Consider the following 27,359-nt stretch of genomic DNA (forward strand, 5'->3'; position numbering starts at 1 on the left):
TCATGGCAGCCCAGCTCCAGGTTGAGCTGTTGTTCAGCATCTTAGCTGTGGAGGGCAGTGTCACTGGCCCTCATATGTGGGATCCGAACTGGCGCCCTCTGGCGTCCCAAGCCAGTTCTTAACCATCGCGCCACTCGGCCGGCCCTAAAAAGTTTTTTTTTTATGAAATAGCTTTAAAAATATGAATATCGAAATCATATTGATTGGCAGTTTATAATTATATTCAAACAACCCCTGGTTGATTCATAAGTTATTTCCCCTACCCTCCATCCTTTTAGAAAGTAAATCATTTTGAAGTTCTGGTAACACAGAAGGTGAAAAACAGTTAAACTTACTAGGAATTCAACTTTAGAGAGTAAAAACTTTGTATCTAGTTAATTTGCTTAATCTTGATGTCCCTTGCCATAGTGTCATTTTTGTCATACAATTAAATATGAGTTAATATGTTCTTTTTTTTTTAAGATTTTATTGGGGAATTGGGGGAGGGAACAGCATTGGGGAATTGGGGAAGGGGAACAGACAAGTTGCTGTCCTTTTTGTTCTTCAGTCTATTCATGGAGGACGCTGCTTCACTGGCCTGTGTTGGTATTGTGATCATTGCACTCTTCCCCGGGTGAAGCAGATCGGTCTCTGGCCATTGGACGGCCACTCACAGTGGCTCATGGCAGCTCTCACCGGCTGCTGGCTGCTCACACTGGTTGCCAGCCACTCATGGTAGTCCCACTGAAGCCTACGCCATCACCGGCGACTCACAGCAGCCCAGCTCCACGTCGAGCTGTTGTTCACCATCTTAGCTGTAGAGGGCAGCGTCACTGGCCCATGTGGGATCTGAACTGGCGGCCCTGCTGCTCAGAGCTCACACTCCCAAGCCAACTCTTAACCAATGAGCCACTCGGCCAGCCCATAATATGTTCTTCTAAGGGTATATCTAAACCAGCTTTCCTTTTCTGAATGTAAATATGAGGTCATTGGAATCTGTAATGTTAAATAGGAATAATATCAGTGTTATATAGTATTTTGAGAACTTATACTATTCAACTCAACAAAGCTCATACATGAGTTTTTACTATTGATTGGAGATAGTGGGTAAAATTATATAGAAAACATGGAAACTGTTGAAAATCAATTCTGCAATAAAAAAATAGCATTTATAGTATCAAATCTCTTTTAGGAGTAGAAGGAACCTAAGTAAACAACCTAAGGTAGATCTCACCTTTTAAAAATGAGGAAACCAAGGCCAGGGGCATAGTAGCGACACATAGGCCACTAAGGCAGACCCTCCCTAACTAACCCCACAGCCTCCATAATCACACACCACCCCCAGAACTTTGTTACACCGTAATGCTGTCACTGTTTCTTTCCAACAGTCTCAGCAACAGTGAAAAGCCAGGTGGGCATTCTTGTATATGAGGGTATATGTTCTCTTTTAAAGCACCATTGTACATTTTAATATATTGCTTCTGATCATTCATTTATCTACTTTTGGTGAAAAGTTTAATTTATAGTCTGATTGAACTGATGTTCAAGACATATTTGTTAAGAGCACATCCAAGTACAAAGTACTTGCACTGTGGATAGAGGACCTAACATGGTTTCTGTTCTGGGAAAATTTAGTTTATTGCAGAGGCAAGCCAAATGGATTTTTCTAATAATAATACTTCTCTCTCAAAGAGGTACAGGGATTACATACTACATCATCAGAAACTTTATTGCTAGAGGTAGAATGTATCTATTTTGGGGTTTGTATTTGCAATTTGCAGCATTCTTTTTTTTTTTTTTAAGATTTTATTGGGGAATTGGGGAAGGGGGACATTGTGTTTTTCCAGGGCCCATCAGCTCCAAGTGAAGTTGTTGTCCTTCAATCTTAGTTGTGGAGGGCGCAAGCTCAGCTCCAAGTACAGTTGCTGCTTTCAATCTAGTTGCAGGGGGGTGAGGGCGGGGGGCGCAGTGCAGCCCACCATCCCATGCAGGAGTCGAGCCAGCAACCTTGTTGTTAAGAGCACGCAATGTGCTCTCACCAGCTGAGCCATCCGGCTGCTCATTGGCAGCTCAGCTTGTGCACAGCTCACTGGCCCATGTGGGAATCGAACCGGCAGCCCTGTTGCTCAGAGCTCGCGCTCTTAACCAACTGTGTCACCCATTGGGCCCTGCAGGCTTCTTTTTATAACAGTTCATTGGATGTTAGTATTTTGGTAGGCTAACTGGGGGACTACTGTATTTATCCAAGACTCAGTCTTTTACTGAGATGAAAAAAGTTGAGTATGTGTGTGGAATTGAGTGTTCTATTTCCCATTCTCCTATAAACGACTTTTTCCCGTGACCTTAAAGCTAAGCTCCTCGGAATTTTGGGATATAGTTTTCCCAAATATGGGCATTTGGGGAATTTTTGAATATTTGTTGTAATAGAATGCCCCCAGAATGAAAGGTCAGCCAGTAATGGTTGCTTCCTGTGTCTGTGTTATCTAATTTGAGCCTATTGATTTTCCTTGGTGAAAGTACTCCCCAAAATAGGTTGAAGTTAGCTTTAAATGCTGCTGGTTAACCTGTTGACATCCTCACTGCTTTTGTGGTGTCTTCTTATTTTTTCTTTAGCATGAGCTCTTCTCTTTTGCTCCGAAGGTTAATTATTAATTAATCTGAGGCTATGGCATCATATTTGCAGAGTAACACTGTGTCCTCAAAGGTCCATTATCTCAGTTTACTTTAGGGTCTGTTGGGGGCCTGGAGAAAAGTTACTTGAATGAATTTTAGTTAACGAAGATGAAGAGCTGGGACAAAGTAGGACACATAGAAGGATATGAATAGAAAACTGGAACCTCCGATTTGATGAGGAGGATGATAACTACTTTGTTTTAGCACATCTGTGTGACATCTGAGTTGCTGCACTTGAACATAAAACTTAAGCTTCCTGGCAGTGAAGGTGAAAAGAGAAGTACAGTGTGCTGGATAGTTTCCATCTGATGAAAAAAATGACGCCAAAGGTTATTTTTGTTTGTTGTGTGTTTTATTTTAAAAAATTAATAACTTTATTGACATGTAATTCAGATACCATAAAATCTACCCATTTAAAGTGTACAATTCAAGAGGTTTTGGTATATTACATTATTAATTTTTATAATTATGTTAATATGTATAATAACATTTGCCATTTTTAGTGTACAATTTAGAGACATTAATTACATTCACAATATTGTGCAACCATCAACACTTTTTTCAAAAATTTTTTATTACCCCAAATATAAACTCCACAACTATTAAGCAATAACCCTCCACTCTGCTCTCCTCTCAGTCCCTGGTAATCTCTAATCTACTTTCTGTCTCTATGAATTTGTCTATTCTGGTGGCAGTTATACAATATTTGTCCTTAGGTGTCCTGCTTATTTCTTTTTTTAAAGATTTTAATTAAAAATATAGCTAACATACAATATTATTTTAGTTTCAGGGGTACACCATAATTATTCAATGTTTATATACCTAAAGAAGTGATCACTGTGATAAGCCCAGGAACCAACTGACACCATACTATGCTATCACAATATTATTGATTATATTCCCTATGCTCTACATAATATTCCCATGACTTATTTGTTTTATACCTGGAAATGTGGACCTCTTATTCCCCTTCACCTTTTCCCCCTTTTTAAAATTTTGAATCGCACTTGACATTCTATATTATTTTATATTAATTTCAGATTTACAGCATAGTGGTTAGACATTTATATAATTTAAGAAGTGACCCTCTGACTAGTCTAGTACCCACCTGGCACTGTACATGGTTATTACCATACCATTGCTTTCCTTTACATCCCCATACTATTTTGTGATTACCAATTTGTATTTCTTAATTCCTTTGTCTTTTCCACCCTGCCTCCAACCCCCTCCCATCTATCACCCAACAAATTTAGTACCCATCTGACATACATAGTAATTACAGTATTATTGACATAATCCTTATGCTATACCCTACATCCCCATAACTACTTTTTAACAACCAATTTGTACTTCTTAATCCCTTTCCCTTTTTTCACTCACATCCCCAACCCCCCTCCTGTATGGCAACCATCAAAATGTTTTCTGTATCTCTAAGTTTATTTCTGTTTTTTTGTTGTTGTTGTTTATTTTGTTCTTTAAATTCCATATAAAAGTGAAACCACATTGCATCTCCCTTTCACTGTCTGACATACTCCACTCAGCACAATACCCCCCAGGTCCATCCATGCTGCCGCAGATGGCAAAAACCCATTCTCTTCCACAGTCAAGTAATATTCCATTTTATATATATATATATATATATATATATATATATACACACACACACACACATATATATATGTATAAAATCTTCTTTTTATCCATTTATCCATCAATGGACACCCCCAGGCTGCCTCCACATCTTGGCCATTGTGAACAATGCTGTAATGAACATATGGACAAGTCTACTCAAAGTATTGTTTTGGGTTTCTTTGATAAATACCAGAACTGGTATTACTGGGTCCTTCTTTATCTCTTGTTATAGCCTTTGTTTTAAAGTCTATTTTGTCTGGTATAAGTATTGCTATCCCACCCTTTTTGTTTGTTTGTTTCCATTTTCATGAAATGACTTTTTCCATCCCTTTACTTTCAGTCTGTGTGTCTTTTGATCTGAAGTGAGTCTCTTGTAGGCAGCATATGTAATGGTTTGTTTTCTTATCCATTCACCTCTACTATGTCTTTTGATTGGAGCATTTATTCCATGTATTTACATTGAAAGTAATCATTGATAGATATGTAACTATTGCCATTTCATTATTTATAATTTTGATCTTTTTTTTTCTGTCTCAAAGAAGGCCTTCTAAGATTCCTTGTAATACTGGTGTGGTGTTGATGAACTCCTTTAGCTTTTTATTGTCTGGGAAGCTCTTTATCTGTCCTCTCATTCTAAATGATAACATTGTTGGGTAGAGTACCCTTGGTTGTAGGTCCTTGCTTTTAATCACATTGAATATTTTGTGCTAACCCCTTGTGGTCTGCAAAATTACTCTTGAGAAATCAGTTGACAATCTTATGGAGGCTCCCTTATAAGTTACTACAGTAAGTCCCTGACTTACGAACATTCAAGTTGCGAACTTTCACAGATGCTAATGTACCTCACATTATGAATATTCGTAGATGCAAACAAATCTCGGAAGTAGCTCACCGTGTCTGCTCTTGTCAGTTCACTCCATGCAATCCCCTGTATGCCAGTTGTACTGTACTGTACCATCATTTTAAGGTAACAGTAAAAGTAAAAATAGTTTATTTACAGTATTTGTGTGTGCATTTAGTTTTTTTATGCTTTACATTGTAGTATTTGTGTTAAAGGTGTATAAGACTCATTTTGTTGGACTTACAAACAAATCCGACTTACGAACGTTCTCCCAGAACGGACCTCATTTGTAAGTCGGGGACTTATTGTAGTTACCTTTCTCTTGCTGATGTTAGGATTCTCTCTTTGTCTTTAACCTTTGGCAGTTTAATTATGATGTGTCTAGTGTGGGCCTGTTTGGGTTCACCTTATATGGGACTCTCTGCACTTCCTGGGTTTGTATGTCTATTTCTTTTGCAGGTTATGAAAGTTTTCAGTTATTATTTATTCAAATAGGTTTCCAATTCTTTGCTCGCTCTCTTGTCCTCCAAGTATGTTGGTTCTGGGACCTCTTGGAAGGGGCTCTGGGGCCCAGGTCAGCTACTATCTGTGACTGGCCAGGTACTACCTGGTAGGAGTTACAAAGTGCCACACATTTGGTCACTGCCCATGCCATATTTGGAGGCATGTGGGAGAGGCCATGCTGTGACCTGAGGATGGCTGCCACCAGTACTGAAACTGGGGTAGCTCCACAAAAAGCCAGGACACCCTGAGGCCTGCTGCCACCTGCCGGCTCCCTGTAGGTTCAGCCACTGATAAAGCCTCATGCAGTGCGCAAGTTGGGTGAGGTAGTGTCTCAGAGTTACCTGAGTGGGAAGATATATGGTCATCAGGTTAATGTAGACTCTGGTTTGGTGCCAGTGCTGAGCCTGGAGCTACTCAGCAAAAGCCTCAGAGCACACCAAGGCCAGTTGCCATGATCCTGGGGCAGTGAACTCTTATAGTATTCCAAGAAAGAGTGCAATGAGGATGGGGCTGTCTGCTCACTAAGAAAGTGCCTCCAGTATTGGTGGAATTAGGTGGGAGCTCACCAGACCAATTCAGATTCAGATTTGATCATGGGCATAGGGGAAGGGCGCAACACAGGAAAGATGGTGCCCGCCTGCCAGCTGCACAGGAGGACCCCACACAGGGAAAATGGCGACTGTCCTCCAGCCCTTGCCCCACAGCCACACACCTCAGTCTGTCCCGTGTATGCCTCCAATGCTCCAGAGTCACTGTCCCTCCACTGGAGCCCAAGGTGAGTGCCTAGGAGTGAGAAAGTGTTTGCATGGGCCATTTAAAAGGGCCTCTGGGTTTCCCACAGACTTCTGCCCCACCTGGCCTGTCAGAATCCCCACTGTTTTTCACAGCCAGTTGTTGTAGGGGTTCTTCTTCCCAGCACCAGAACTCCAGGCTGGAGAGCCTGGTGTGGGGCTGGGGTCCCTCATTTCTCCGGGGGAAACCTCTGCGGCTGAGTTAACCCCCCTATTCTCAACTGCCACATGGAGGTTTGGGCCAGCCCATTTCCCTTCTTCGTCCCTCCTACCAGTCTTGATATGGCTTCTTCATTATATCCTTGTTATAAAACTTCGGTTCAGCCAGACTTCAGATGGTTCTCCAGGTTGATTGTTCTATAATTTAGTTGTATTTAGTGTGTTCACAGAAGGAAGCAGGCACAGTGTTTATCGACTCTGCTATCTTGGATCTCCCAGCCTTATTTTAATTAACATAACATTTTTGAGGTTCATCCATGTTGTAGCACGTGTCAGGTATTTGATCATAATCCATTCCTTTTGATCATATTCTAGTGTATGGATATGCCACATTTTGTTTATTCATTCATCTGTCAATGGACACAGACACTTTAAAAGCCAAGTTTTTTTTTTTTTTTTTTAAAGATTGTATTTGGGTATTGGGGAAGGGGAACAGTGTTGAGGAATTGGGGAAGGGTAACAGTCAAGTATTGTCTCTCAATCTTAGCTGTGGAGGGCGCAGCTAGCTCAGCTCCAAGTCCAGTCAACATCCAGCCACCTGTCGGCAGCTTGAGCCCAGTCAGCTCAAGGTGCTGTGTTCAATCTTAGTGGCGGGTGGGCGTAGCCCACCATCACATGTGGGAGTCTAACCGGAAACCTTGTTGCTAAGAGCACATGCTCTAACCACTGAGCCATCTGGCTGCCCAACAGCAGCTCAGGGCAGCTCAGCTCAAGGTGCCGTATTCAGTCTTAGTTGCGGGTGGGCATAGCCCACCATCCCATGCGGGAGTCGAACCAGCAATCTTGTTTTTAGGAGCACGTGCTCTCACCAACTGAGTCATCCTGCCACCTGTTGGCAGCTCAGTGGCAGCTCAGCTCGGGCGCAGCTCACTGGCCCATGTGGGAATTGAACCGGTAACCCTGTTGCTCAGAGCTCGCTCTCTTAACCAACTGAGCCACTTGGCCAGCCCAAAGCCAAGTCTTTTTGAGAAGCTTTGTGACCCACTTCCATGCGTACTTCCAGATATTGAAAACCAGGCTGTGATTTATGCACATGAGGTAATCCTTCATCGAAAGCTGTGATTAACTCTTCCCACAAGAAAGCATACTAGAATGAAGCAGAGTGGAAAAAAAATGTTAAGAAGGAGGACCTTGGATTGTTTTATTCTTTTTTTTTTTTTTCAGATTTTATTGGGGAATTGGGGAAGGAGAACAGCCAAGTTGTTGTCTTTCAATCTTAGTTGTGGAGGGTGCAGCAAGTTCAGCTCCAAGTCCAGTCACACTGCTCAGCTCAAGGTGCTACATTCAATTAGTTGTGGGTGGGTGTAGCCACCATTCCATGCAGGAGTTGAACTGGCAGCCTTGTTGTTAAGAGCATGTGCTGTATCCCGTGAGCCACCCGGGTGGCAGCACAGCTCAAGGTGCCAAGTTCAGTCTTTAGTTGAGGGTGGGTATAGCTCACCATCTTGAGCAGGCAACCTTGTTAGGAGCATGTGCTTTCACCAGCTGAGCCATCCTGCCACTTGTTGGCAGGTTGGCTGCAGGTCAGCTCAGGCACAGCTCACTGGCCCATATGGGAATCAAACCAGCCACCCTGTTGCTCAGAGTTCGCACTCTTGAGTAAGCTCTTAACCAGCTGAGCCACACTGCCAGCCCAATTGTTTTATTCTTAAAGAGTAAATAGTTTGCTGCTAATATTGGTTCAAAGCTCCATGACTTAAAACACCAGACATTTATTGGGGCTAGCCGAGTGGCTCAGTTGGTTAAGAGCTTGCTCAAGAGTGCAAGCGAGCTCTGAGCAACAGGGTCAGTGGTTTGAGTCCCTGCCCAAGCTGAGCTGCCACTGAGATGCCAACAGGTGGCAGTATGGCTCAGCGAAAAAAAAAAACAATAAAAGGAACACCAGACATTTATTATTTTTCATGTGACGCGTGGTTGGCCCAGTGTCAATTGGGGCCACTTGTCCTTCATCATCTGGGGAAGTAGTCCAGGCTCAGTCACCTGGTAGTGGAAGTAGGGTTCCCAAGACAGCAAGAGGGCAAGCCCCAGTGCACACATGCTTTTTAAGTGTCTGCTTACATCATGTTTACTATCATCCCATTGGCTAAAAAAAGTCACAGGGTCCAACCCAGAATCAAGAGGTGGAGAAATAGTGCCTTTCTTGATGAGATGAGTGGCAAAGTCACATTGCAAAAGGATGTACACACAGGGATGAAAAGTTTATGGTCATTTTTGCAATACACCACAGTACTTTAGGACAAACTCAAATAAAGATAAGCTCCATGTTAGTCCAAAGGGTCAGAAAAGGTTTTGTACAAATGCAGATATGGCATCTTAAGGGCTATATAGTGTTTGACTAAGAAAGAGGAGGGAAATGGGGATACAGCACACGCTCTTAACAACAAGGCTGCCAGTTCAACTCCCGCATGGAATGGTTTTGTTGGTTGGTTGGTTTTGTTTTGTTTACAAATGCATGATGTAATATACCTACCTTTACAGTATCATACAGAATAGTTTTGCTGCCTAAAAATCCCTTGTGCTCCATCTACTCATCTCTTTTCTTCCCCAACCCAACCCCCTGGTAACCACTGATTTTTTAAAATTGTCTTTATAGTTTTATCTTCTTCAGAATGTCATATACAGTAATAACTTGGTTTATGAGCATAATTCATTCTGGAAACAAACTACTCGTATTGCAAAGCATAGCTCACTTACCATGTTGAAATGTATTAGAAATGTTTGCTCATCTTGTGGAACATGTGCAAACCAAGTTACTTGCAATCCAAGGTTTTACTGTACTTGGAATTATGTTAATATGTGATAGGCTTCTTTCACTAAGCAATATGTATTTTAGATTACTTCCTGTCTTTTCAGGGCTTGATAGCTCATTTCTTTTTAGTGCTGAATAATCTTCCATTATCTGGCTATACCTCAGTTTATCCGTTCACCTACTGAAGGACATCTTTGTGGCCTTCATGTTTTGGCAATTATGAATAAAGCTTCTATAGATATCCATGTGTGGGTTTTTGTGTGGACATAACTTTTCAACTCATTTGGGTAAATACCAAGGAGTGCAATTGTTGGATGAGATGGTAAGACAGTTTAGCTTCGTAAGAAACTGCCAAACTGTCTTTCAAAGGGGCTGTACTATTTTTGATTCCTATGAGCAATGAATGAGAGTTCTTGTTTTTATATGTCCTTGTCAGCATTTGGTATTGTCAGTTTTTCTATTTTAGCCATTTTATGGGCCCAGCATACTTCTGCTGTGCTAGTCTGCTATCTTATTTTAGCCACTTTAATAGATATATAATGATATCTCTTATTGTTTTAATTTGCAATTCCCTAATGACATAATGTTGAGCATCTTTTCATATACTTACTTACCATTTGTATATCTTCTTTGGTGAGGTGTCTGTTTAGATCTTTGCCTACTTTTTAATCAGGTTGTTTATTTTCTTACTGTTGAGTTTGAAGAGGTCTTTGTATATTTTAGATACAAGTCCTTTGTCAGGGTGATAATGTGTTTTGCAGATATTTTCTCCAATTCTGTGGCTTGTCTTTCTATTCTCTTAACAGTGTATTTTGCAGAGCAGAAGGTTATTTTTGTTTATTTGTTTTGGGTTTTTTTTAGCCACTCCTGGAGTGCCCAGCCCCAGCAGTGAGTACCATCTTACCACTATTGCCAGACTGAGCAACTCGGTGTGCCCATCACTTTTGAGGGCCCCACAAGTTTTTTATTTTAATAAAGTCCAACTTATCATTTTGTTTTTTTCATTGTACTTTTTGGTATTATATCTAAGAACATATCATCAAATCCAAGGTCATTTAGATTTCCTCCTATGTTATCTTCTAGAAATATAGACCGTGCCAAAAAAAATGTATACACATTTTAAAAAAGGAAAAAACTGTATTAAAATTGTAATACAATGAATGACGTTAGCATTCATTTGATTAGTGCCACCTTTTGAGTGAACATCATACTACACATTGCTGCCGTAATTCAATTCAATTTTGAAGAGTAATACATAGATAAAATCTCTTAAAATGTGAACATTTTTTTGGTACCCCCAGTATTATAGTTTGACATTTTACATTTGTTCCAAGATCCATTTTGAGTTCATTTTCATGAACTCGTCAGTGTCTAGATTCATTTTTCTTTCATATGGATGTCTATTTCTTCCAGTATCATCTGTTGAAAAAACTATCCTTTTTTCCACTTAATTACCTTTGCTCCTTCATAAAAGAGCAGTTGACTGTATTTGTGTAGGTCTATTTCTGAGCTCTCTAAACTGTTCCACTTATTTATCTGTTCCTTCACTAATATTACACTGTCTTAATTACAGTAGCATTATAGTAAATCTTAAAATCATAGAGTGTCCATCTTCTGACTTTGTTCATCAATACTGTGTTTGGTCCCCTGGGTCTTTTTACCTTTCCATATAAACTTTAGAATCAGTTTGTCGATATCCAAAAAAATAGCTTGCTGGAATTTTGATTGAGATTGTATTGAATCCATTGATCAAGTTAGGAATAATTGATATCTTAACAATGCAGAGTCTACCTATGCATGAACATTGTATATCTCCATTTATTTAGATTTGCTTTAATTTCTTTCATCAGCTTTGTAGTTTTCTTCATGTAGTTCTTGTACATATATTGTTAGACTTATTTTTAAGTACTTCATGGGGTTTTTTGATGCTGATATAAATGTTGTTTTGTTTTTAATTCAAATTCCAAATGTTCATTGCTGCTATATAGGAAAGTAGTTAACTTTTGTATATTATCCTGCAACATTGCTATAATCCCTTATTAGTTCCAGGAGTTTTTTTGTCAATTCTTTGGGATTTTCAACATAGTCAAGCATGTTATCTGTGAATAAAGACAATTTTATTTCTTTCTTCTCAATCTACATGCCTTTAATTTTCTTGTCTTATTACATTTGCTTCTAGTACAATGTTGAATAGGAATGGTGAGAGCTGACATCATTGCCTTGTTCCTGATCTTATAGAGACAGCATCTAGTCCTCTCCCATTAAATATAATGCTAGCTGTAGGGTTTTTCTAGATGTTCTTTATGAAGCTGACGAAGTTCCCCTCTATTTCTAGTTTGCTGAGAGTTTTTATTATAAATGGGTGTTAACTTTTGTCATATGCTTTTTTTGCACCTAATGATATGATCATATGATTTTTCTTCTTTAGTTTGTGGATGTGATGGATTGCATTCAATGATTTTCAAATGTTCAATCAGGCTTCTATACCTGGGATAAAATCTACTTGGTCATGATGTATAATTTTTTTATACATAGTTGGATTTCATTTGCTAATACTTTGTTAAAGATTTTACCTTTATGTTCATGAGAGATACTGATCTGTCATTTTCATTTCTCATAATGTTTTTATCTGGTTTTGGTGTAAGGGTAATGCTAGCCTTAGAGAACGAGTTAGGAAGTATTTCCTCTGCTTATATTCTCTGAAAGAGATTGTAGAAAATAGGTATAATTTCTTTCTTAAATGTTTGGCAGAATTCACCAGTAAACCCATCTGGGACTGGTGCTTTTTGTTTTGGAAGATTCTTAATTATTGATTCAATTTCTTTAATAATGTCTTTATGATTCTATTCATATTATCTATTTCTCTTTGTGTGAGATTTGATAGATTGTGTCCATTAAGAAATTGGCCCATTTCATCCAAGTTATCAAATTTGTGAGTATAGAGTTGTTTATGCCATTATTATCCTTTTAAGGTCCGTGGGATTAATACTAATGGTCTCTCATTCATTTCTGATATTTGTATCTTCTCTCTTTTTCTTGGTTAGCCTGGTGTTATGGATTGAATGTTTGTGTCCACCCAAATTCATATGTTGAAGCACCAACACCAAATGTGATTGCAGATAGGGCCTGGGAGGAGGTAAGAAAGGTTAAATAAGGTCATAAGGGTGGGGTCCTAATCCTATAGGTCTGGTGCCCTTATAAGAAAAGAAAGAGACACCAGAGCTCTCTTTCTTTGCCATGCGAAGAAACAGTAAGAAGGTCTAACTGAGAACCAAATCAGCCAACACCTTGATCTTGGACTTTCCTGCATCTAGATTTGTGAAAAATAATTTTTTGTAGTTTAAGTCATTCAGTTTCTGGTATTTTGTTATGGCACCCGGAGCCGGTTAATACACCTGGCTAGAGGATTATCCATTTTGTTGCTTGATGTTTTTTTTTTCCCCAAAGAACCACCTTTACATTTTGTTGGTTTTCTCTGTTGTTTTTCCATTTTCAGTTTTATTGATTTCTGCTCTAAATTTTATGATTTATTTTCTTCTGCTTACTTTGGATTTACTTTGTTCTTTTTTCTAGTTTCCTAAGGAGGAGGGTTAGATTATTAATTGTAGATCTTTCTTCTTTTCTAATATATGCATTCAACATTGCAAATTTCCCTGTAAGCATTGCTTTTGTTGCAACCCACAATTTTTGATAAGTTGTATTTTCACTTTAATTCAGTTCAAAATATTTTTAAATTTCTTTTTAGAATAGATTTCTTCTTTGACCCATGTGATTTAGTAGTGTGTTGTTGAATCTGAATATTTTGAGATTTTCAAACTATCTCCCTTTGTTTAATTTAGTTTAGTTTAATTCTATTGTGGTCTTTCTATCTATCATTCCTTTCTATCACTTCTGTTCTTTATTAAGTTTGTATTTTATGGCCCAGAATGTGGTTTGTCTTGACAAATATTCTATGTGAGCTTGAGAAGAATATGTATTTTACTGATGTTGGATGAAGTATCTTATAAATGTCAATGAAATCTAGTGAATTTATGGTGCTGTTCACTTCATCTATATTCTTTCTGCTTGTTTACCTGCTGGATATGTCAGTTACTGATAGAGGTGTGTTAAAGTGTTCAACTATAATAATGGATTTATCTATTTCTCCTTGCAGTTCTATAAGTTTTTACCTATCTATTCTGATGTTCTGTTGTTATTTGTATACACATTAAGGATTTTTATGATATTTCTACATGTTGTTTTTCTGGTATTTATCTGCTTGCTCTTCCCTGAGATCTTGGATCTGTGGTTTGGTATCTGTCATTAACTTTGGAAAATTCTCAGCTGTTCTTACATCAAATATTTCTTGTGCTCCTTTCTTTCTTCTCCTTCTGGTATTCCCACTCCTTTTGTATGTTTTATAAGGAACTTCCAAACAGTCTTGCAATGTGACTGTATCATTTTCCATTCCCACCAGCTTTAAATGAGAGTTCTTGTTGCTCCACATTCTCACCAGAGTTTAGTGTTATCAGTGTTCTAGATTTTGGCCATTCTCGTGGGTGTACAGTGGTATCTCACTGTTGTTTTAATTTGTCTTTCCCTTATGATGTATGATGTGGAGAATCTTACTTGCCATCTGTATATCTTCTTTGATGAGGTATCTGTGTAAGTCTTTGGACCATTTTTTAATCAGGTTATTCATTTTCTTATTGTTGAGTTTTAAGAGCTCTTTGTATATTTTGTATAACAGTCCTTTATCATACGTGTTTTTGAAAATATTTTCTCCCAGTCTGTGGCTTGTCTTCTCATTCACTTGACATTACCTTTTGCAGAGTATGAGTATTTAATTTTAATGAATCCAACTTATCAGTTATTTCTTTCATGGATCAATCCTTTGGTATTATATCTAAAAAGTCATCTCCATACCCAAGGTGATCTAAGTTTTCTCCTATGTTATCTTATAAGAGTTTTATAGCTTTGTGCTTTACGTTTAAGTCTATGATCCGTTTTGAGTGAATTTTTGTGAAGGGTGTAAGGTCTGTGTTTAGATTCACTTTTTTGCATATGGATATCTAGTTGTTCCAGCATGTGGATGAATAGTTAACATTTTGGGGGAGGCGGGGGACCTGCTTATCCTTTATTTGAAAATATTTTTATGTTTTTGGTTGACATATAATTGACATATAATCTTATATTAGTTTCAGATGTACAACATAATGATTTACTATTTGTATATATTGTGAAATGATTACCACAATAAGGCTAGTTAACATCCATCACCATACAGTTACAAATTTTTTTTCTTATAATGAGAATTTTTAAGATCTATTCTCTAAGCAACTATTAAATATACAATACAGCTTAATTGTCACCATGCTCTACATTATGTTCCCAGGACTTATTTATTTTATAACTGGAAGTGTAGTCCTTTTGATTGCCTTCACCCATTTGGCCATCCCCAACCCTTCCACTCACCACTGGCAACCACCAACCTGTTCTCTATTTATTAATTAGGTTTTGTTCAGATTCCACATTTAAGTGAGATCATATGGTATTTAGTTTCCTCTGACTTAACTTCATTCAGCATAATACCCTCAAAGTCCATCCATGTTGTCACAGATGGCAGGATTTTCTTCTTTCTTATGGATGAATAATAATTCCATTGTGTGTGTGTGTGTGTGTGTGTGTGTGTGTGTGTATGTGTATAACAACTTCTTTATTCATTCATCCATCAATGGACACTTAGGTTTCTTCCATGTCTTGGCTATTGTAAATAATGCAGTGAACGTGAGGCTACATATATTTTTTCAAGTTGGTGTTTTCGTTTCTTTCAAATAAATACCCAGAAATGGAATTACTGGATCACATGGTAGTTCTATTTTTAATTTTTTGAGGAATTTCAATTGCTTTGTATAACAGTGGCACATTCCCACCAGTAGTGCACAGGGTTCCTTTTTCTCCACATTCTTGCCAACACTTGTTATTTCTTGCCTTTTTGATAATAGCAATTCTAACAGGTGTAAGATGATATCTCATTGTGCTTTTGATTTGCATTTCCCCTTTTTATTAATTGGGGAATTGGGGGGATGGGAACAGTGCTGGGGAATTGGAGGAAGGGGAACAGACAAGTTGCTGTCGTTTTGTTCTTCAGTCTAGTTGTGGAGGACTAGTTGTGGAGGACGTTGCTTCACTGGCCCATGTTGGCACCATCATTGCGCTCTTCCCGGGTGAGGCAGATCAGGCGCTGGCTTCTGGACGGCTGCTCACAGTGGCTGCTGGCCGCTCACGCTGGCTGCTGGCTACACACAGTAGCCCATGGCAACCCACTGCAGCAGGGGCTGCAGCCTATGCCGTCGCCTCAGCCTCACGGCAGCCCAGCTCCAGATCGAGCTGTTGTTCAGCATCTTAGCTGTGGAGGGCAGTGTCAGTGGCCCTCATATGGGGGATCCGTACCGGGGCCCTCTGGTGTCCCAAGCCAGTTCTTAACCATCGCGCCACTTGGCCGGCCCTGCATTTCTCGTTTGATTAGTGATGTTGAGCACCTTTCATGTACTTGTTTGACCATCTGTATGTCTTCTTTGGAAAAATGTCTATTCAGATCCTCTGCACATTTTTAAATTGGATTTTTTTTTTTGCTTTGTATGAGCTCTTACTGTATTTTGGATATCAGTCCCTTATCAGATATATGATTTGCAAACATTTTCTCCTATTCCATAGGTTGCCTTTTTATTTTGTTGATGGTTTCCTTGGTTGTGCAGAAGTTGTTTAGTTTTATATAATCCTACTTGTCTATTTTTGTTTTTGTGACCTATGCTTTTGGTCACAAAATCTTGGAACAAATCCAAGAAATTGTTGCTAAGACCAGTTGTCAGGCAACTTTTCCCCTGTGTTTTCTTCTAAGAGTTTTATAGTTTCAGGTCTTACAATTAAGTCTTTAATCCATTTTTAATTGATTTTTTATGTGGTATAAGATAAGGGTCCAATTTCATTTCTTTGAGTGTGTGTGTAGCTATCCAGTTTTCCAACACCATTTGTTAAAGAGACTATCTTTTTCCCATTGTGTATTCTTGACATTCTTTGTTGAAGACCCTTTGCTTGTATATGTGTGGATTTATTCTGTTCTGTTTGTTTGTGTGTCTGTGTTTATGCCCGTATCATACTGTTTTGATTACTGTAACTTTGTAATATATTTTGATATCAGGAAGTGTGAGTTCATCAGCTTTGTTAATTTTTCTCAATATTATTTTGACTATTCAGAGTCCTTTGTGGTTTCAAATGAATTTTGGGGTTGTTTTTCCTATTTCTGTAAAAAATGCCACTGAGATTTTGATAGGGATTGCATTGAATCTATAGATCACTTTGGGTAGTGTGGACATTTTAACAATATTAACTTTTCCAATCCATGGGCATGAGATGTCTATCCATTTATTTGTGTCTTTAATTTCTTTCAACACTGTTTTCAGTGTACAAGTCTTTTGCCTCCTCGGTTAAGTTTCTTTTTGATGCTATTGTAAATGGTATTGTTTTATTAATTTCCTTTTTGGGTTATTCATTGTATAGAAATGGAACTGATATTTGTATCTTGAGTTTGTATCCTATAACTTTATTGAATCATCACAGGATAAGTGCATTTTAAAGTTATGAGCTCTGAGAAGAACATTAGGGAGTGAGCATGTATAGAAAAGCAGCCCAAGGCCTGACTCCACATTCAAGATCAGGAAGATCAGAAGGAGCCAGAAAAGGAGTCTGAGAAGAAGCTGCAGTAAAGAACGAGGAGAACTGAGGAGTTATGCTGCAGATGCCAAGTGGAGTGTTTTAAGTAGGGTTTAGAAAGATTAAATAACGTTCCCAGGTCACAAAGCTGGTTGGAGGAACAGGTAGCATCCAAACTGACAGTCAGATGCCAGAATTCATGCTTTTAATTTCTGTGCTCTGCCACATAAATCACAATCATAATGGTGATGTACCCTTCAATAGCATGAACTCCATTCCAGGTACTGTTGTGAGACATTTATAATAATACATTTATTCCTGTTACCATCACCATTTTATAGAGGAGGAAACTGAGACACAGAGAGGTTATGTTGAGTCACAAAGTGGCTTAAGTGTACTTTGAACTTGGCCATGTGGATCCAGAGTCTGCATTCTTAACTGCTCCCCAGGGCTGTTTCCCAATGGCTTCATTGCCAAAATAACTAGATTATTATCAAGAATAATATTTCATATGGTTGAGTAAGGAAGCTCAAGAAGCAAATTAGATTCTTTTTTTTTTTTTTTTGGCTGAGCCATCCTGCCACCTGTTGGCAGCTCAGTGGCAGCTCAGCTCGGGCGGGACTCGACCACTGTTGCTCAGAACTTGCACTTTTTTTTTTTTTTTAAGATTTTTATTGGGGAATTGGGGGGATGGGAACAGTGCTGGGGGATTGGCGAAGGGGAACAGACAAGTTGCTGTCGTTTTGNGTTGCTTCACTGGCCCAAGTTGGCACCATCATTGCGCTCTTCCCGGGCGAGGCAGATCAGTCGCCGGCTTCTGGACGGCAGAACTCGCACTTTTGAGTGAGCTCTTAACCAACTGAGCCACTAGGCCAGCCCTGCAAATTAGATTCTTTAATTAGAAAAGGAAAAGAGAACTAAGCAGCAGCAATTTGACCTTTTGCCCTGTCCATATTGATTTTTGTGCTTTCCAGCCTCAAATTAGCTGATGAAGTGTTATGTGCCTTTCTTCAAGCTTAAACAAAGTACAGTAGTACCTTGGTTTGCGAGCATAATTCGTTCTGGAAATAAACTACTCGTATTGTAAGACATTGCTTGTTTACCAAGTTAAAATGTATTAGAAATGTTTGCTCATCTTGTGGAACACTCACAAACCAAGTCACTCGCAATCCAAGGTTTTACTGTACTTCCAAAGTTGTTTTGTTTTCTTCCCCTGGAGTATGACTGAAAGCAAAATGTAGTGCTGGGGCCGGCCAAGTGGCTCAGTTGGCTAAGAGTTAGCTTAAGAGCACAAGCTCTGAGCAACAGGGCCGCCAGTTCAATTCCCACATGGACCAGTGAGCTGCTTCCAAGCTGAGCTGCCGCTGAGCTGCCAACAGGTGGCAGGAAGGTTCAGCTGGTGAGAGCACATGCTCCTAACAACAAGACGGCCTGTTCAATGGTGGGCTATGCCCGCCCACAACTAAGACTGAACTCGGCACCTTGAGCTGAACTGGCACCGGAGTGGCTCAGTGGATAGAGCACGTGCTCTTAACAACAAGGCTGCTGGTTCAACTCCCGCATGGGATGGTAGCTACGCCCACCCGCAACTAAGATTGAACACAGCACCTTGAGCTTAGAGGCCACGAAGATGGCGACTGGCGCCCTTCGCAACGAAAACTGAAGAACAACAACTTGGCTGGTCCCCTTCCCCAATTCCCCAACACTGTTCTGCTCCCCCCAGCTCCCCAGTTTAAAAAAAAATGTATTGCTGCCTTTTGAGCTACATCAAATAAAAGACTTGGTTTGTCAAGGTCATAAAAATCTGATCATATAGATAGAATCACATCCATTGATTTTAATTTAGCCCCTCTTCGAAGTTAAAAGAAGGAAGTTCCTGCACCTGAGAAAGATTTGCTGCTGAAAATCATATTGCCTAGAATAATAGGTTACAACTGTGTTCTTTTAAAATTTACCATAAATTCACTTTAAGAGGAGCTGGAAACACAAATTCAGTGCTCCTTCAGATGTGATGATGCCTTCAGATGCCTGTTCTGTTTCTTTTTACCTTCTCCACTGTCACTTATTTTTCCTGGACATGACTTCTGCCCCTCAACAGAGATGACCCACTAAGCTTTTTCTTGCCACCCTACAGATTTTGTTCCCAGATAAGGTTGTGTGTTACACTTTTGGAAAAATAACTCTGTGCCAGCATGTGAAGAAGCCTCAGTGTATTCCCTTGTGTTCTACCTGGCACTTCATTCCCCAGCCTTGTCTGTGCCTCTCCTGTTAGCTTACCTATTTTAATCTGAAAAAAATCTAAGACTTTTCCTTATCTTCATTCTTAAACCTTATCTTGGTTTAAATTTTCAAAAGTCCAGAACCAAGCTTCCAAGAGGTCAGTGGTCCTGAGACCTGATATCAGCAAAGTAGGCAGTAATTACAGTCATTGTCACTTGGTGTCTGTAAAGGAGATGTTAAAAGAAGCCTCCATTGATCAAGTGGAACCTGGTTCCCATCCTTTGCCAACCATCTCACCATAGGCTGCTGGCCCCGTCAGAGGAGGTGGGTGACCTGAAGCAAAGGCAGGGGAGAAGGATACTGAGAAGCACTTGCAAAAGTTACAACATGAAGAATTTCTTCTAACATTTCTTGCAAGACAGATATACTGATGAAAATTTCCTCAATTTTTGTTTGATTACTTAGTTCTTAAATGCTCATATGTATATTCAGGTTTTCATTAATCTTGAGTCAATTTTGAAAATATATAATGTACTAGAAAGAAATTCATTTTCTAAGTTTTCAAATTTGTGGGCATATTTTATATTTTAGAATTTCTACTGTGCCAATAATTATATTCTCTTTTTTCATTTTTAATTTTATACCTTCTCTACTTTTATCAATCATGCATGAGATTTGTCTATTTTATTAATTTCTTCAATCAGATTTTATGCCATCTATTGCTTTTTTAAAAATCTTGTTTCTATTATTATCTTTATTATACCCTTTTTACTTTTCTTGATTTTACCATGTGGCTTTTTTTTCAACTTGAGTTGCATGTCAATTTTCAGTCTTTCTCATTTTGAACCACATGCTTTTAAAATTTTAATTTTCCCTTTAAGTACTGATTGACTTGCACCCCACTGGTTTTGACAAGTAACACTATCCCTGTCATTCAGTTTTAAATATTTTAATTTAATTATATAAATGTTTACAATTATTATAGTTACTCCTTTGACAGACATTATTTAGAAATGACTTTTTTTTTACTTTCTAAACATATTGGGAAAAAGGAGGACTATTCATTATAGATTTCCGATTTTATCACATTTTTGGCAGAGAATCTGCTCTGAACGTCTGTTCTTTGGTCTTTGTTGATTATCCATAGTAATGTCCAATTTATATAAATGCCCTTGTATGCTTGAAAGGAATGTATTATTCACTCTTTGTTGGGTTCCATTAGCTCGAGCTTATTAATTACGTTGTTCTAATTATCTTTATATTTATTAATTTTTCTTTATAAGTTTCTGACCTTTCAAAATCTATTGTTAATTAGGTTTTTTTTACATTCTTTCTGGACAATATAAGTGCCTTATGCACTGTATCTCCATTTATTACCTGTGAGTCTGTTTCTATTTTCTTTTGTTTCTGTTGGTTTTTAATCACTCTGTCTTATTTTTCTCAAATCTCTGGTAATTTCTGAATGTATATTGTATAGCAGCATCTTTAGAGTGATTTGAGAGCAAGGCAGTTCTCCTTCTCTAAAAAGGATTTACATTTGCTTCTGACAGGTATCTAGGGACAGAAGCAATCCTGGATCACTTTCATCCAGGTCTAAGGACTGAGATGGCTTGAAGCCAGTCTTTGGTCCCTTTGAGGACCAGACTATGTCTGTTTCACCCTTATCTATAGGAAGTAGCCCTTTGAGTTTACATTTCAAAGTATGAGTGATTTATTAGAGTTTTCTTTCCTTGGTGGACCTGGACTTCAGTTTTTATTCTCCAACTCTGTGAAATTGTCAAAAGTTTCACTCAGTTTCTCAGACTCTCAGCTGCCTTTTCTGGAATTGGCCCATGCACTTCAAAGAAAAGTTGCCCCAAATGTTAGACTCATCTGTCAGAATTTCCTTTTTTTATAGATTTTTGTCCTGTGATTCTTCACTACCTTATCTCTGTATGTTATCAAATAGATATATATGAGGTATGATTGAAAACTATGGTGAATGTTTAAATTTAAAAAATATATTGCAGTAAAAGACACATTGCCATTAATTCCTCTCAAAATACTCCCCCTCGCTTCGAACACACTTATCCCATCATTCTTGCCACTTTCTGAAGCAGTTCTGGAAGTTCTCTTTCATGAGAGTCTTCACTTCATCCTCCATCATGACAATGCTCTGTGTCACACATCACTTCTGGTACCACAGTTTCTGTCAAGTAAAAACATTATGGTGTGGGGCCGGCCAAGTGGCACGTTGGTTAGGAGTTAGCTTGGGACTCCAGCTCTGAGAAGCAGGGCCCTGGTTCGGTTCCCACATGGGCCAGTGACGCTGCACCCTCTACAGCTAAGATGGTGAACAACAGCTTGACTTGGAGCTGAGCTGTCATGACTCGCCAGCGTCGGCGTAGGCTGCAGTGGGGCTGGCTGGCAGCAGGCATGAGCTTTCAAGAGCTACCGTGAGTGGCCGTCCAATGGCCGGCGGGCACTGCCTCACCTGGGAAAAGCGCAATGATAATACCAACATGGGCCAGTGAAGAGACATCCTTCACAACTAGACTGAAGAACAAAAGGACTGCAACTTGTCTGTTCCCCTCCCCCAATTCCCCAATACAATCTTTTAAAAACATTACGGTGTGTCCTCATCCACCTTATTCACCAGTTCTGGCACTGTGTGACTTCTGTCTTTTCCCCAAAGTCAAAATGACCACGAAAGGAAAATGTTTTGAATTGATTTGGGACATTGAGGTAGCCACGACAGCAAAACTAAAGATACTCATGAAACAGGACTTCCAGAACTGCTTCAGAAAGTGGCAAGAACGATGGGATAAGTAGGTTCAAAGCAAAGGGGAGTATTTTGAGGGGGACTGATGGCAATGTGTCTTTTACTGTAATAAATTTTGATTTAAACATTCACCGTATTTTTTTATCACACCTCTTGTGTGTGTTTGTGTGTGTGTTCTTAGTGCAAGGATTGGCTTGCATTACCTAGGATGCCATTATGAGAAGCTGAAGTCCTTGTCATATGTAGTTTTAAAAATAAATTTTATTATTGAAATGTAGCATACATACATATACAACTCATGAATATACTGCTTGATTAATTAGCACAGATTTAACACTCTCAATGACCAGTCAAAAAATAGTATCAGCATCCTGAAGCCTGTGCAAGTGTCTGTTTACCCCTGCTCCCTCATAATCACTTTCACTTGGCTACTTCTTTCTTTCTGAAGACCTAGGAAACCAGGTATCATTTGGCCCCTTTTAGTTCTAATTATGAAATGCATATCTTTGACCAAGTCATTTCTAATTTGGTTGGCCTTTTACCTTTTAAATTTATTACTAGGACAGTTTCTTGACCTTCCATTTCATCTTTCTTCCCTTGTGATGAACCTTCTCAAGTCTTTTAACAATTTCCCTCTTTAGATTGTATACAATACTTTCTTGTTTTCCTATGTGTGGTTTTTAGAAAGTCTTCCAAACTCATGACCATCTGCTGACATGTAAAATATGCTATTTCAGATTGTTGTTGTTTTATACACATTTATGAAAAATTACCCTTTTATTTCTTATGTCAGGCTAGTCCTGCCCCTAATTCCCTTTCTTCAACCAGAGATGATCATAAGAAACAAATAAGGAACTTACTTGTTTTGTTTGGAATGTTTTCTTGCTCTCTCCCTGTTTTAGACATATTGTGAAATCACAGGAAGAATGGCAGAGCCATGACCTTTTGCAACTATGATCTTGGATCTCCTTTTGACTAGTATCACAATTGAATAATTGAACCTGACTTCTAAGTTCTCATTTACCACCTTTATCAAATTCAATTTTTCAGCTCTAGTACCTGATACAGTGGCTGGCATATGTTGGCATTTGATAATTAATTACTTAATGGTAATCTGATAATTCTGGAAGTGAAGATGCTGGGACACACAGGAGATGAAATAGGAATGGCCAGTCATTTTCTTTCTTTTTAAGTTAGAAATGAACTTGACTTCTATCTCTCCTACTTCTGGCTCTTGGAAATTTGGTAAATTTAATTTCTAGCATCAGAGAATCAGAATCATGACAAAACAGGCATTTTGTTTGATTTAGCCCTTTTCATTGAGAAGTGTTGGGTATGATGCACTATAAGTATAGCTTATGCTTAATATCAGTATATGAGGTCACTTGTAAGACTGTAGAGCTCTAAGAGTTAACTAGGAAATCGTTATCCAAATGAGTGTGGTCAGAAGTTTTCCTAAAAAATGGGATACCTTCCAGAAACAAGATAATCAGGGATTAAAATTTATCATAAAGGAAAATCATAGACTAATTAGCTGTGGGTGTCTGTCTGAAGCAAGGATGTGTGAACATCTGGAACAGGGTTAGGCTGCAGCCCAGGAAAGACTAGAGGCAGAATTGGGTAGTTACATGTCCAATTCTGGGGAAAAAGCACTAAGTTTAGGGGTGGACAACTTGGGGAGCTGTCCTCTGGAGTGGGACAGTGTTGTTTTACCACTCTTCCCCATGGCTTACCTAAAATCGTTAGTATTTTGTTAGGGTTAGGCTTAAGGTTGTTATATAAACTTGATATGCTAATGTTTATAATAATGGTAATAATTTCTATCATCTTTGAGTGCTTACTATGTACCAGAAGCTATGCCAGCTGCATTATACACAGTATCTCATTGTTACAGCAACCTTATGCAGTAGAGGTGTCATTACCTGAATTTTACAGATAAGGGGACCTAGAATCTTTTCTGGCACTATGTTCCAATGAGATAAGTACTCCTGCACTCTGGAGGGGCATGTGGGCCAGGCTGGCTTTCCTAACTTTATGGCTCCAGAGCTCCCTCTTCTGTTGTTCTCCAGAATGTTTATAAGTGTGGCCTCTTACTTTCTTAGACCTCCTGGCTCTTATCCCCTCCTCCACTTTAAGTGGAAAATTCTTTCTTCTTGGCCCTTATTATCTCAGTTCAGCTCTAGAATTCACTCCCAGTAGTTTCTCCTCAGTGCAGAACTCGCTGCTGAAAGGACACTCAGACTGGTAAGTTTCTGGAGTTATAGGGCCCAGATTGCTCCTATCCCCTACAGCAGTCCCTTTGTTCTCACCCTTGAAATGCACCTGCAGACCTCCTTCCAGATGGGCTGCTGCTACTCACTCGATGATTTGGAGGTCCTTACCTTCTCAGGGACATCATATATCCTTTTGCTGACCCTCCACTTCCTTCTACACAATCGCAGTTATAAACACGGATTCAGTTGCTATCAGTAGTTTGTCCCACTCTTATTTTGTCAACCTAATTTTGTAATAGATATTAAACATGAAATTTTGGCTTGCTCTCCTAGATTGCTCGCTCACTCTCTCCCTCCCTCTCTGCCCCCTTCTTTAATAAGGGAATTTGGGAGCTTTAAAAAAAGAAAATGAAAGACAATGCTGTCACTATTTTCCTAGAGTTTTTTTAATATTTGATGTTTAAGTAAATTACATTTTGGGGGAGATCTCCCAATGAAGTGTTAAAGTGTTCTACCCTAACACTCTGGGTGCCAAAGGAGAGATGTACAGGGAGACAAAGGAGGAGAGAAGAGAGAGGGACAGGGGGAAGGAGAGGAATGATTAGGGAGGCCAGTTAAAGAATGTAGCTGACCTATACTTCTGCCAGGAGGGAACTAACAATCTAGCCAAATCCTTTGAGGGGTGTAGCAAAACTAGACTACTTTCAATACAAATCTGAGATAAAAAGTAGCTCATTTTGAGTGAAATAAGTTTACCAGAGGTTAGAGAGGAAACTGGGAGTCAGGCCCTGGTTGTTTAAGACCAAAATAAGGTAGAAAAGACTGGAACATGGTCAGGTTTTCAAGAAAATAAGGCTAATAGCAAACACGCCTTGGGGAGAGGCCACGTGTTGGTATTGCAGCCAGTAGGCTCAGCTGAGCCAGAAAACATCTCCGCCCAGGCTCCTGTGAGATGTGAGTGTAGAAGCCTCCAAACAGTTCCAGTCCCCTGCATTCCAGGTCACCCCTCGATGTTCAAGCTGAGGCCCAGACATCGTGGAGCAGAGATAAAATACCTGCATTGTGCTCTGTCCAAACTCCGCCCACAGAAGCCAAGAGCATAACAAAAAGTTGTTGGTTGTTGTTTGACACCACTAAATTTGGATTATACAGCAGTAGATAACCAGAACAGCCATGATGATTGGTTGAAGGAGATTAGCATTCCAGATTGCAGGGGAAAGCTGAATGTAAGCAACAGCATTGGAGACAAGCAGCCCTGGCCCATGTCTAGGGAACTATTGGTCATTCCAAGCGATGGACTGGCTCATGTGTTAGAATATAGCTCCCCTGCAGGCCAAGGGGACACATCCAGGGATTGCAAGGTCTTTTCTCATCACTGCATTCCAGCACATGAGCAGCAGCCCAGTCCTGCTTCAGGAAAAGTATTGTACTTACATGGAATTAGGGATGTGCTTGTCTGATTTGAACTCTGGCTCACAAGAGAATCCTTTTCACCTGGTTCCCGGGGTCTACCCAGGAGGGCCATTTAGCTTTTATTGTTTTCTTTCTTGCATCTTGCCAGCCTTTCTTCTACAGTTAATCCATTTATTCATTGATAATGATGATTTGTTATCATCCACTTCCTTGTTTCTTTTTGTCTTTGTCATCCTTTTAGCAGCTTCTTAGGTGAACGAGCATTTGAATAATAAATTGTTTCAGCTTCTTCAGTTTAATACTGGACTCTCTGAAGGGCCCATCTTTTCAGCAGTCCAATAGTATTTGATTTCTACTATACTCATACAGCAGAAGGCAAACATTAATAGCCAAGTGTTCAGTCCCTTTCCTACAGGTGCCCTCCCTGGGTGCTGCCACTTCCATTTCATTGTCATCATGGAAGTGGACCCCAAACACTGAGTCAGAATGCAGTGAGACATCTGCTTTATTGGTTTGAGCTCCCCTTCAATGGAGGCTGACAGCACTGTACCCCATTCCCATTCATCAGAGTTAATTGGCCTCTAAGGAAACTCACTTGTCCCGGAAAAATGACATACTAACTTATTTCAGGGTCTAAACATTGCCTGAGCCCTCAGTAAACCCATCCATTATCTCATCGTGCCCTCTGGTTTCTTTTGTCTCTGAGTCCCTTCACATAGTGTAACCCTTGCCAGCCCAGTCTGAGTCTTTTTGTCTCTTCTTTTACAGACAAACGTACACATACATATGGAGACAGACAGGTCACAACGGCAAAAGTCTAATGTTTTGTTTTATGGTTCTCCATCTGTCATTAAGTCCCAGCAAAGATGATTCTATCCTAACAATATCAGATTCCTTTTTGCCCAAAGTACCTTCTTATAGTTTAATTATAGAACTGATTATGATAACATCTAATAAACCAAAAAAAGTGTTATGTTCATAGTAGTTTTTAAACTTTCTCAAAAGGCAAGGCCTGATTGTATTAAACTTTTGAAAGGTATAAAGTTGTATGATAATAAGGCATTTCTCCTCCTTTTCTGCAGCAGATAGTTAAAGCCAGGTCACATTAGGTGACTGGCTCCATAAATCTGTTGTATACACCTCAGATTAGCACAACCAATGACAATACCCCACTGGTGACATGTGATTACTGATTTAAAATAAATCCAGGGAGCAAATCTTTCCAGTCTTCACCTTCCCAGAAAGGAGTGTTTTTATCAACCTGGATGTTATGTTTGGGATCCATAGTTATCAAAGAGAAAATGGACTGAGAACACTTACCCATTTCATAAAGCACATCTGCAGCCATCACTAATGATTCTTGGCTACGAAAACTCATTATGAGTTCAGAGTGGTTATCTCTGTGTAAGGGAGGAGGGAAACACCTGCTACAAAGTTTCTCATGCCTTCCAGCGCCTCCTTAAGGAAACAAACAAACAAACAAAAACAGTGGTATGGGGGGCTGGCCGAGTGGCGCGTTGGTTAAGAGCTGGCTTGGGATGCCAGAGGGTCCTGGTTTGGATCCCACATGGGGCCAGTGACACTGCCCTCTACAGCTAAGATGCTGAACAACAGCTCAACCTGGAGCTGGGCTGCCGTGAGTCACCAGCAACAGCGTAGGCTGCAGCCCCTG

General features: G+C 39.4%; 1 protein-coding gene across 6 annotated transcripts in view; it reads left to right on the plus strand.

Moving 5' to 3' along the window:
- Positions 1-27,359, plus strand: part of KIZ (kizuna centrosomal protein) — a 145,322-nt gene that overhangs the window by 53,795 nt on the left and 64,168 nt on the right. The window lies entirely within an intron of this gene.

The sequence above is a fragment of the Hipposideros armiger genome, unplaced genomic scaffold (genome assembly GCF_001890085.2).
Source record: "Hipposideros armiger isolate ML-2016 unplaced genomic scaffold, ASM189008v1 scaffold_752, whole genome shotgun sequence".
NCBI lineage: Eukaryota > Metazoa > Chordata > Mammalia > Chiroptera > Hipposideridae > Hipposideros > Hipposideros armiger.